Source organism: Gekko japonicus, unplaced genomic scaffold, assembly GCF_001447785.1.
Source record: "Gekko japonicus isolate JY-2015 unplaced genomic scaffold, Gekko_japonicus_V1.1 scaffold433, whole genome shotgun sequence".
Classification (NCBI taxonomy): Eukaryota; Metazoa; Chordata; class Lepidosauria; order Squamata; family Gekkonidae; genus Gekko; species Gekko japonicus.
This window is the reverse complement of record NW_015160222.1, coordinates 47,562-61,049: the sequence shown is the minus strand read 5'-3', so window position 1 is coordinate 61,049 and position 13,488 is coordinate 47,562.

Sequence of the window (13,488 nt, the reverse complement as noted above, 5' to 3'; positions counted from 1 at the left end):
CAGCAGCTAGTAAGCTCCGAGTTGGTGTATTCTCACTGGAAGGCCCCATGGGCTGGAGAGGCAGCAGTGTAGCACTGGGCAGATGCTCCCACGATGCTTGACTGCTGCAGACTAGGTTGTTCTTCCATGCTGAAGCCACAATGGAGTGGCCCCACCCTCTCCCCCCAGCACTTCCTCCCTTGCATCAGTTGCAATTTTAATTCCCGATGGGGCGGGGGTGTGTGCACCATGCAGCTTTCCTGAAGCCGAGAGAGAGCCGTCCTCGCCACGGTCTCCTTCACCCCATGCCCTGCCCAAAGGGGCTGACGACGACGTCCTGCAAGACCCTGACGGGGCTGCGATTCAAAAGGGAATTAGATAAGCATATGGAGCAGAGGTCCATCAGTGGCTATTAGCCACAAGGTATAGATAGGGGCTCTGGGGCAAGTGATGCTCTGTCTTCTTGGTGCTTGGGGGGGTCAACAGTGGGAGGGCTTCTAATGTCCTGGCCCCACTGGTGGACCTCCTGATGGCACTGGTATTTCTGGCTACTGTGTGACACAGAGTGTTGGACTGGATGGGCCTTTGGCCTGATCCAACATTGGCGTCTCTTATGTTCTTATGTTCTTATGCTTGCGGGCCGCATAAGTGCCCTGGAGGATGGGCTGGATCTGGCCCCCGGGCCTTATGTTTGACACCCCTGGTGTAAGGTGATGCACATTGGGACAAAAAAATCCCCACTTCAAGTATAAACTAAAGGTGTCTGAACTTGCTGAGCCTGAGAGGGGAAAAAAATCTTGGGGTTGCAGTGGATAGCTCAATGAAAATGTCAACCCAGTATGTCACAGTGATGAAGAAGACAAACTCTATGTTAGGGATTATTTGGAAAGGAATTGAGAATAAAACCTCTGATATTGTAATGCCCCTATGTAGATCTATGGTGCAGCCTCATTTAGAATACAATGTACAGTTCTGATCACCGTATCTCCAAAAGGACATTGCAAAGTGACAAGCGAACTACAGCGTGGCGTGGATCTGATACCACTGAACCATCCTCTTACTGAAGACTGATTTTGAAACATCCAGAGCACTTTGCAATATTATAAATGATTGTTTTATCCTGTTTTTAATTCTGTTTTTATGTACCGGCATATGTGCCCTATTTGTGAGCCACCCTGAACCCGCTTGCAGGGAGGGAGGGCTAGAAATTTAATGATAAATAAATAAATAAATAAATAAAAGTGGGGAAAAGTACAGAGAAGGGCAACCAGGATGATTAGGGGGGGAGCACCTTCCTTATGAGGAAAAACTGAAGAGGATGGGACTTTTCAGTTTAGAAAAGTGATGAGGAGGAAACTGAAAGGAAAAGTAGAAAGGGTCAAAACCACTGGGGAAGCATGGAGACTATTTAAAACTACAATCCTAGAAGTTCAGAAAAAATATATACCGCAGGTTAGGAAAGGCACAAATAGGTATAGAAAAAAGCCTGCATGGTTAACAAACAAAGTAATGGAAGTTGTAAAAGGTAAGAAGGATTCCTTTAAGCAGTGGAAAGCTAGTCTCAATGAGGTAGAGCCTGTTCGCAGGGAGGGCAGGGTATAAATGGAATTAATAAAAAATAAATAAATAAAATAAATAGATAAAAGGGAACACAGGCTGTGGCAAATATAATGCAAATCTGTGATCAGGCAGGCAAAAAGGGAATATGAGGAGCATACTTCAAAAGACATAAAGATCAACTATAAAACTTTCTTCAAATACATTAGAAGCAGGAAACCAGCCAGGGAGGCAGTGGGCCCTTGGATGACCAAGGGGTAAAAGGAGTAGTGAAGGATGATAGGGAAATGGCTGAGAAGCTGAATGCATTTTTTGCCTCTGTCTTCACTGTGGAAGATGAGAAGTGCTTGCCCACTCCAGAACCGCTGATTTTGGGAGGGGTGTTGAAAGACCTGAGTCAGATTGAGGTGACGAGAGAGGAGGTCCTACGACTGATAGACAACTTAAAAAATGATAAATCACCAGGCCCGGATGAGTTCTGAAAGAACTCAAATGTGAACTTGTGGATCTCCTTAAGAATATGTAATCTTTCCTGAAAATCTGCCTCCATTCCTGAGGACTGGAAGGTAGCTAATGTCACTCCCATCTTTAAAAAGCGTTCCAGAGGAGATCCAGGAAATTACAGGCTAGTCAGTCTGACGTTGATACCAGGAAAGTTGGTGGAAACTGTTATTAAGGAGAGAATTAGTAGGCACATTGATGAACACAAACTATTGAAGCAGACTAAGCATGGATTCTGTAAGGGAAGATCTTGCTTCACTAACCTGTTAGTGTCCTTTGAGGGAATGAACAAACATGTGGACAAGGGGGACCCAATAGATGTTGTTTACCTTGACTTCCAGAAAGCTTTTGATAAAGTTCTTCATCAAAGGCTCCTAAGTAAGCTCAATAGTCATGGGATAAAAGGTAGGACTGGAAGGTAGCTAAAAGTCCTCTTGTGGATCAAAAACTGGCTAATTAATAGGAAACAGAGAGTGAGTATAAATGGGCAATTTTCCCAGTGGAGGGTGGTAAGCAGTGGGGTACCGCAGGAATCAGTATTTCGTCTGATGCTTTTTAACTTGTTCATTAATGATTTGGAGTTGGGAGTAAGCAGTGAAGTGGCTAAATTTGCAGATGACATGAAGTTGTTCAGGGTGGTGAAAACCAAGGAGGATTGTGAGGCACTCCAAAGGGATCTGTCAAGGATCCGCCTCAACCAAAGGCCTGGCGGAACAGTTCTGTGGAATGGGTGTAGATCCCGTATGACCCTGATCTAAATTGTAAGGCTGTTCCACCAGGCCAGAGCCAGAGCCTTTTTGGCTCTGGTTGAGACTAAGTGGAGGGATTACCAGTAGATGTTGATCTGAGGAGCACAAAGCTCTTCAGGGGACATAGTAGGAAAGATGGTCCTGCAGATAAGATGGTTCCAGACCGCACAGGGCTTTAAAGGTCAATACCAGGACCTTGAAGTTGATCCAGTACTCAACTGGGAGCCAATGCAGCTGGTGGAGCACAGGCTGTATAAGTACTCATCCTGAAGTCCCAGTAAGGACACGTGCACCTGCATTTTGAACCAACTGGAGTTTCCATATCAGTCTCAAGGGTAGCTCTGCATAGAGCAAGTTATAGTAATCCAACCTGGAGGTGACTAATGCATGGATCACTGTAGCTAATGTGGTTGGCATTGTTAAGTTAAGCCTTAAATCTGTTATAAAAATATTACACATCAGCTTCCTAACTAAGGTGGGCAAAATATTTTAAGTATTTTTTAAAGGGTACTGTAGAAATACTTGCACACATTCATAATATATTTAATATTTTGTTCCAGAAATACATTTATTCAGTGAATAATGCTGGGGCAATGTATGTGCATATAATTTAAGTTGTACAGAGTTTATTTAAAATGTTGCAAGGACTTTAATAACAGGTAGCAGGTATACTTACATTTAAATAAATACCAAATGAACTCACCCTGACAAACTGAAGCTTCAGCCTTCAATATAACTAATCTATCAAAGTGACAGTTACCAAGATGTTGCATCTTTGTTGGTCAATCATGGTGGCTTATGAAAAGAGCCTTTCCACAGGAGAAGATAAGCCTAAACCTATTGGCTGAACAACATCACCACTGCCAGGTATTCTTTCAAGTGTTTCTAAGTTTTGCTGTTTGTCAATTAGATAATGTAGTATATCCAACCTAATTGCTTTGTGGTTAAGAACTGGTATAGGGAAAATGTTAAGGGACAGCTGTGATGAAGAACATACTACCAGCCTACCTTATAGGACTGTTTTGATTACAGCAAGATAGTGTATGGAAACACTTTGAACACTAGGCATTACTATGCAGATGCTAACTATTACTAACATTGCTGGCTTCAGCATTCTTAAACTGGGTATAGTCATTATCCAAATTGAACTACAGTGAAATCCTAAACAGAATTACGCCCACCAGCATCAGAACACTTTTGTAGAAATAGCAGTTTATCCCCTGAGGTATGTGTCATCTTCAGGAAGGCACATGAAACGTTTAAAATCAAGTCTTGAATTCCAGATGCAGATCTGCCTACAACTAGACCAGCTAATATGTTTTCTGTGGTAGTGCTCAGAAAACACACCGAAGAACGCAGCTTTGTGAGGCTTTCAAAAGCCTGCAAGAGGCAGGATCTTCCAAAGAGTCTCCCAAAAGCCCATCCCAGAAGGTAGGGCCAAAAGGATAAAGGCAGTTCTTGAGCAAGCAGCAGAACGACAAACCAACTAACATGAAGACACCGTGAGGAGCAGCTGCTTGAGAGAGCCTTCAGGGAGTAATCTGGGCACCCACCCCCTCACTCCTGTGAATGTCAGACCAACCAAATTCGGATCAATCAATTCATTAGTAGTTTGCTTTCAACTGACTTCTCGAAATTGCTTTGTGACTTGACTCTGAGAAGTATCATTTTCTGTAATTGTCCTCCCATCCTACCCTCAATACTGGCCAAAGTACAGGCTTTGCACTTAGCGACTGGTTTAATCGTTATGGTATTCAATCGATCGCTGGTGTTCTGCGTTGCAGGAATTTCTTCACTGAACATGGTGAGGCTCAGTAGCAAAGGAAGACTGAACAATCTGCTCAGAATCTCCACTAAAACTCCACTGACTGTGGCTTGCCTCTGTGAATTGGCTCTAATAAGACAATAAGTGATTTCAAGAACCGATTACTACAAGAATCACTACAGGCATCTTTTTGTCTGCAATTCCGAAGACTTGCTTCTATTTGGCTTCTGTTTCCCACTAAATATGAATATTCCAGATAAAACCACTTCATGGCTAACAAGCTTATTAGCACTACTAATGAATGGCTCTGTGGATTAAAACAAACTCTTAAATGTATTTTAGTCTTTTGCTGAACAAGACCTGAAGCTGTGTCTGAGCATCTGCCTTTCCTTTTTTTGCAGGTAACCAAAATCTGGACTTGCAGCCTGTGGCTCTGAATGGCAGCCTGTATATCTTGGTTTAAATTGTATTCATGTGTCTGTGTGCATTTTACATGCAAGTTGCTTTGAATCTCCAGAGTAGAATAAAGCGGAGTACAAATATTTATATTTAATAAAGATGCAACTGAAATTGAAGTAGCATTATTTTATAAGAGTACACATGTGAATAAGAGAAACAGATTCAAATGTCTTGTCTATGGGAATTCAACAATATAAATTGTAATTTATATTTCAAATACAATCTAAATAGTATCTCATATACAAACGTATGCACATCTCTGCTTCTCAGCTTTGGATTGATAATTGTTCTCTGTTTATTTTCTGCCCTGTTGCTGACATAAGATGTCCAAGCAAAGTTCAGAAGGGCTGAAAGGAAACTCCCAACATAAAGGACTCTCAAACAATAGAGCAGAGCTGCAGTCTTTTCCATAAATCTCACAGGATGTTTTGAGGAAAGGAAAAAGATGTCTGTAGTGATTTTTATAGTAACTCTTTCTTAAGATCACTTCTAATCTAATTAGAGCAGAATCACGTGGATAAGTTTTCCCCTACGAACAAGAGATGAAAGTTTTCTTTTTCACTGCCTAGAGAGAGACCATGACTGACTCGATCTTGTGTATACAACAAGCATCACTGTAAATAGACGCTTGCCTTTGTCCCCAAGAGGAGTCCTTGTTTTTTGCAAATATCCCCCATATTCCCATACCAGGATGATTGCACCACAGTTGTTTCCTAACTTTTTGTTGGGTGTTACAAGTTAAAACACTTCAGTATTTTCAGGGTTAATGATGTTTGTTAAGTCACATGTTTGTTTGTAACCAATCTGTTTAGACAATAGGAAGCCCGGGAATTTTCTCCCTGATCTAGGGATTTGATTGGGACTAAAGTGTCAAGCTGTATTACCATTTTATGGTTTCTCTTCCCGTTCTTTGTTCTGACTAGAGAAGGAGACGCCATCCGGCTCTCCCCGTTTTACCTTTTATCTGCAAGGATGTAGACATACTAGCTCTTTGTTATTTTATATCCTGTGTACCTTTTTTCCCATGTTAGGTTTATAGTAAACTTTTATATTTTAAACACACCATGGACTCAGTCTCTTAATACTCTGCTGACTTACTTAAAAAGGAATCCCAACACTTTTTTACAAGTTACCCTTTGAAATATCTGGACTTCGATCCTGTTTCATAACTAGCTAAAACCAAAGCACTTGCACTTCATTTTGTGGGCATTTGCAAACCTGTCAGGGAAGGAACTGGAACATTCCTCCCACTCCTATCTCCAATACAATTCCAAAACTCTCCTTCTCCCTCGCTGGCTTTGGCTTTGCTCCAGCTTTCTGTCTATTGCTGCAGCCCTCGAGGTTCCATCCTCCACATGTACTCTATTTTTTTCTGCCCCTCCAGTTCCTACTCAGGATCTCCAGCAGACCCATCCCTGCAGTTCTTTCCTTAACAGCCTTATCAGGTTCAAGATACTATCATAGAAGCACAGAATCACAGAGCTGGAAGGGGCCAGACAGGCCATCTAGTCCAACCCCCTGCTCAATGCAAGATCAGCCTTGAGCATCCCTGACAAGTGTTTGTCCAGCTGCTGCTTAAAGACTGCCAGAGAGGGGGAGCTCACCACCTCCCTAGGCAGCTGATTCGACTGTTGCACAACTCTTACTGTAAAAAAGTTCTTCCTAATAGCCAGCCGGTATCTTCCCATGCTTAATTTAAACCCATTATTGTGAGTCCTGTCCTCTGCTGCCAACAAGAACAGCTCCCTGCCCTCCTCTAAGTGACAGCCCTAAAATACTTAAAGAAAGCAATCATGTCCCCCCTCAAGCTCCTCTTCTCTAGACCAAACATTCCCAAGTCCCTCAGCCTTTCCTCATAGGCATTGATCTTTAGGCCCCTGATCATCCTCGTCGCTCTCCTCTGCACCCTGCTCCATTCTGTCCATATCATGTCTCCTTCCCCTTGTGGTGTCAGTTTAAAGGCCTCTTGATGAATCTCTCCAGGTTTCTGCAGAACACAGTCTACCCTGACCTTGACAGGTTATGTCCATCATGTGCTAGTAGGTCGTTGTCCAGAAGACCTAGCCCATGGTCCCAAAATCCAAATAGTTCCTGCCAGCACCACCAATGCAGACAGTGGTTCACCTCCATTATTGTTTGTTCCTGTCATATTCCCCTTCCTATGACAGGAAGGATTGGAGAAAACACCACCTGTGCTCCCATTCCCTTCAGCTTCCTCCCAAGAGCTTCATAGTCAGCCTTAATGTTTTCAGTGGTGCTCACAGTCATGTCATTGGTTCCAACATGGTCCATCGCAAATGGGTAATGCTCTGTATGTTTGATAAGTTTTGGGATCCTGTCTGTAATATCTTTAATTTTTGCTCCTGGCAAGCAACACACCTCTTGGCACAGGGGGTCAGCTCTGGACACACGACGTTCCATACCCCTCAGCAGGGAGTCACCTATGACCAACACCTTCCTTTTCCTTCCAGTGCATTTCTTTGTATCTCCCTGTCCTCCTCCCTCTGTCTTCCTTGTGTTTGTGATACTTCCACTGGCACTGTTTCCATCTCTGCCTCTACCACAAGGGCCTGGAATCAATTCCTCAGTTCTAATGGCACGGAGTGCCGTCTCACTCAATGCCTTTGCTGTAGTGCTTTGGGGAGTCTTGTTAGGGTAGTCAACCATACTGTTGTCCCTTTGACTTGTCTCTCCTTCCCAATGCAGGACATCAAGGCCTGCAATGAACTCTTCCCCTTCCTTGATCTCATGGAGGGTAGTAATCCTTTTCTCCGGTCTTCGAACCTTCTCCTCTAAGTGTCCTATCAGCTTACACTTCCGACAAGTGTAGTCCATCTTGTCCTCAGGGAGGAAGACAAACATGGCACACTCCCCGCAGGTGACTGGAAATGGTCTGTGAGCATTCATCATCACTTCCCCAAGTGGATTCTTTCACCTAGAAATACCTTGGTGTGTTGATGTACCCTGAAACTTAGAGAATTGACCAATTAGCTACCACTCCAGGAACTCTCTTCCTGCTCCTTCGCAGAGCCCAGCCAATTGTATCATAGCTTGTAAGTTTATGATATCACATCTTTATTGGTTTCCACCAGGCATGGGTATAACAAGGAATTTCCCTGAGGAAGCAGCATAGAGTCAGGCAAGGGTCAGAGAAGCCCAACACTGCACAGTCTTAGAACACATGTTAAAGTTAACTTTCTAGCATCAAACTGGGAGTGAGTATTTGGCCTGAGACTGACCTGTCTGTGATTGACAGCAACAAGTGCAGTTAAATTAGTCTGCACTAATTCAGAAACTGGGTAAAAGAAGTGACACATGCCTAAAGAACAGCATAGATCTGTCAGACCACCAAGTTCTTGACCAATCATATGTTTTCCCGCCAAAAAAGTGTATGTTGGAAGTAGTAATAAAGTTCCTTTCTAATTTCTATAAATGTATTGTATAAACTCAGATCAGGGCCCTTGAGCCTGGTGTCTTTGGACCTGTGCACGTTAAAATAAATTCTGTTTTTCTGTTTAAGGAGTCTCTGGTTTGGGGTGTGGTTGTTTCCAGATTCAACCTTTAGAGCGACCCGGCATGCCAAAGAATCCAGGACAAACAACTATATTAATATATTAATATATAATATGTTTGGTACCATCCGTGTAACTGAATTAAGCTATAATAAGGTTTCTTCTATCTCCTAATGTAGAACATCAGGCACTCAAAATACAATGGGATTTCAGTGATTACATATCTACACCTACCGTACTTCTGCATTGGCTTGTGACTTTCCTCAGTACAGCCCTTTCACCTGTAATGATGTACTTCCTCTACCCCCAGCATCACAAACCACTGGGTTTGACCTCTCAGCTCCTGTTTGAGGGCTGTCTGGGGTATCTGTTTGGCTCCAGGATGCTGGACTAGATACACCATTGATCTGATCCAACAGGACTTTCCTTACATTCTTATGTCATTGTCACAATACACAAATCAGCTCTAAGAAATAAACTGCACTTGGCAAACTACTGACACCTTTTGCTTATGCCTCAGCCCACTGCTATATAAAAATTATAATGTACCAGAGGAATTTTGAGAAAGCATGCTTCATAAATCTGCAACATTACTGACACCAAGGATGACACTTTTGCACTCAGACATACGGAGGGTTAAGGTCAGTGATATGGGTTTTCTGGGAAAATTTGAATCTGAAAAATTTCCCAGAAAATTTCCAGATTCAAATTTAAATAAATAATTTAAATAGTTAAATAATGTTAGCAAAAGGAAAGAAATATACCATGTACAAGTCTGGACCATGTACAAGCATGAGTCTGTCCACGCTTCGTATCTCACATTTAGCCCATCTGAGAACTATAGATAAACAGACTATATTTACATATGTAGGGTGGTAAATCTGCCACAGAAAAATACAGCACTGAAAATTTTTCCATACCACATCACTGATAAGAACTTTAAGTGGGCACCACAAACAATGCATGAATAGTGGCATTTGGTGCTGGGTATGGGTCTTTCATCCCAAACTGTCACTTAGAAAAGAAAACGCTAACAGAGCATGTATAATACAGTTTCAGTGCTTGCTTTTATTTCACCAGAAATAAATAAAATGCAATATTCACCTCACACCCACCAATGATAGGTGATGATACCATCCAGGTTCCTACAGCAGAAGCCATAACAGTTCAGTCTCTGGTATCATCCTGCTGATTTAACAATAACTAACTCAGCAGAATTAAGATTTTGGTAACAGTGGGGAATTTCACATTACCTAGTTTCTCCCGGTTTCAAGCCGGGAGTCTTCCGTTATGAGTTGAACCGGTACAGGGCTGCCGTTTCACACACGGCTTGCCCCTACCGGAAAGGAACCAGATAAGAAGCGGTTTGGCGTTTCACACACGCACCGCTTTGTAGCAACACACACGGGCACGTCCATCGGGTCCACTTCCACATGGAAACTCGCCTGGCCGATCGAGGTGCCAAGCGGATGTAGCGCCAGCTGTCTTTCCCGCGGGAGCGTCCGGCCCGTCGGAAGAAGCTGGCCCGGGGCTTTGGGGGGGTGTTTGAAGAGAACCGAGGCGAAGCGGTGGCAGCGCACGGCCGGCAGTCCTCGGGAGCCGCGGGGGACCAGGATGGCGGCGCTGGTCTCTGGCTGGCCCTCGCTGCCCGCTGCCGCATCTCACTGCCAGCTGGCAGGGCGCTGCCCGGAGGAGCCACAAGCGGGGGGACCTGACGTGCGGCCGGCGCCCGCCTCTCCCTCCTCGCCAGCATGCCGGGCCTCGCCAGGGGAGAAAGCGCGCCGCAGGGAAGTGGCCCAGGCGCGGCGGCCGGATCTGACGCCTTCCCTGCGCCGCGGCAGCGCAGCCCGCTCGCTGAGAGCCGGGCGCGGAAAATCCTCCAGGGGGCAACGGTTCTGGGCATCCAGCAGGCGCGCCGAGGAAGCGCAATCCGAGGCGGCCGTCCCCTTCTCCGGGTCGCGCACTGTCGTTCCTGGTGGCGAGCGAAGCGGCGACGGCGGCACCCCCTTCCGCGGTCTCTCCTTCGGCGGCTGGCGCGGGGAAGGCGCGCAAGCCCGGCTGTCGGCGCTGACTCCTTAGAGGTTCCAGTATAGCGATATATCGATATATCACTATACACCGAACGTTCAAAAAAAAAAAAAAGCCCGCGCGGGCGAAAAAAGCCGGGAAAGAAGCGTATCGGAACCGGGAGAGGGAACGGAAGACTCCTCGGAAGCGGTTGACAAGTAAATCGCTTCCCTCCCGGTTCCTATTCGGAACACAGACTTTTGTGTGTGAAATGGCAGTCAGATCCCGGTAGGGAATCGATTCTCAACCGGGTTCTGTCTGAAATGACAGACCAGAACCCGGTTGAGAATCGGTTCCCTACCGGGAGATAGCCCCTGTCTGAAATTCCCCAGCATTTACAGATAGTATTAAAACACAGCAAAGTCTACATAACCTCAAAAGGTGATAGGTAGAAAGTGCCTCATAGCTGAAAGCGATAATTCTGCAGCACCTGAGTTCCAAATGCCCCTATATGAAATAAAACTGGTGATTAAATTAGCAACGCACCAGTGGAAGTTCAGAAATGACACTGTTTTTAGATGTGGGGTAGTGACAAGAGCAGCCAGAGAGGAAACTATCATCAGACTCTGCTTCAGGGTCACCATAGCAACGACCCATTAACAAATCTGTCCAGAAGTCCTCTTGTTCTCCCACTGAGATAGCATTAAGGAATTTTCATAAGAGAAGGAATTATATTAACAACAACTTGTAATTATCATGATTTTTGTACTGGGATCTACAGCCATCCCTTTCAATGTACTAGTTCAATAGGTACACAGTACCCTTCTCTTACTATGTGTTCAGACTGAAAATGTGATTGGACTTGTGCCAAAAACCATGCCTCAGCTACTAGCCAGCATACTGCAGTGGTTCAAGTATCAAACTAGGACTTGCTCTCAGCCTAACCTATCTCACCAGACTGTTGTGAGGATAAAATGGAGAGATGGAATTGTATACACTGCCCCCATTTCATTGCAGGAAAGGCAAGGATAAAATGTAATTGATAGATATTAACTGCATGTGCTTGGCATAAAATTCCCAGCTTTATTTAAAAACTGAATCTCACAACTTTACTAAAATACACAGATTTTTCAAATTCTAAAGCTTTTAGATTTTCAAACTGAGATATATGGCAACAACAAAAAAATGTACATACTTACAATGTCTACCTGTAAAAATTGATGTTTTGGACCCAATTCAGATGCTCTAAAACTTTCCATGTCGAGTTTCTCCTTGGACACAACCACATGGAAGAAAGTCATGTCTGATATGGTTCCACAACACTGAGAAGGTCTGCTTCAGAAAATTAATATGCATGCATTCAGTGCTCAGTTTTTTACTCAAGTTATGCAAACTGTGACTATAAAGCAGCACGTGTCAATGTGGGTCAAACAGGCCTCGGTTCCTGCCGGAGCGCACCGGAGCACTGCTCCGCCAGTCAGAAGCCCAGGGGGTGGGCACATAAGCCCCGCCCCCTGCTCCCACCAGCCATCAGTTGGGCAACCACGGGGGGGACATTCCCCCACCTCCCTGAGCCCCAGGGTGGTGGCCTTGGACTCGTAGGGTCAAATTCCACCTCTCACATGTGATGTCTGAGCAGCAATGCCACCGCTGCTTTCGGCGGCAGCTGCAACCGCTGCAGGGGGGGGAATGTTCCTCTGGCTCCCTGAACCCCGGGGTGGTGGCCTTGGACTCGTAGGGGCAAATTCCACCTCTCCCATGTGATGTCCAAGCTGCGTTGCCACTCGGACATCACACGCGAGAGGTCATTCTGGCTCCCCCAGCTCTCGTTAGGAGCTCTTTAAAAAGTTATGGCCGTCGCCGCTTTCGGCGGCAGCTGCAACTGCTGCGAGGGGGGATGTTCCCCCACCTCCCTGAGCCCTGGAGTGGTGACCTTGGACTCGTAAGGGCAAATTCCACCTCTCACCGCTTGGACATCACACGAGAGGTCATTCTGGCTCCCCCAGCTCTCCTTAGGGGCTCTTTAAAAAGTTATGGCCGCCGCTGCTGTTCTCGGCGGCAGCTGTGATGACCGTGGGGGGGCAAACATTCCCTTGCCTCCCTGAGCCCCGGGGTGGTGGCCTTGGACTCATAGGGGCAAATTCCACCTCTCGCGTGTGATGTCCGAGCGGCACACACGAGAGGTCATTCTGGCTCCCCCAGCTCTCGTTAGGGGATCTTTAAAAAGTTATGGCCGCCGCCGCTGTTCTTGGCGGCAGCTGTGACGCCTGCGGGGGGGGGGCAAGGCAGGGCGAAATGTTCTCCTGCTTCCCTGAGCCCTGGGGTGGTGGCCTTGGACTCATAGGGGCAAATTCCACTTCTCGCGTGTGATGTCCGAGCGGCATCACACGCAAGAGGTCATTCTGGCTCCCCCAGCTCTCGATAGGGGCTCTGTAAAAAGTTATGGCCACCACTGTTCTCGGTGGCAGCTGCGATGCCCGCGGGGGAGGGGCGAAACGTTCCCTTGCCTCCCTGAGCCCCGGGGTTAGGGTTAGGAGCGCCGAGCCTGAAAAATGGCCTGCAGAGCCAGGGCCCCTGCTCCCCCTCCTTTTTCAGGCTCCGCGCTAGAACGCCGGCCTGAAAAAGGGCCAGCCGAATGTCAATTTTGGCCCCATTATATCCTATGGGCCATTGAAGTCAATGGCGAAAACATAGGGTATATTCTGGGGGCTGGAGGGCAGGGGGTTTGAGGGAGAGGCTCCAAAATCGCCGGGTAGCTGCTGGAGGCTCCCCCCAAGATACCAACCAAGTTTGAAGAACATTGAACCAGGGGGTCCAATTCTACGGGCCCCCAAACAGGTTGACCCTATTCCCTCCATTGTTCTCTATGGTGGGGGAAAAGTAACTTTTCCCCCACCATAGAGAACAATGGAGGGGATGGGGGCAACCTGTTTGGGGGGCCGTAGAATTGGATCCCCTG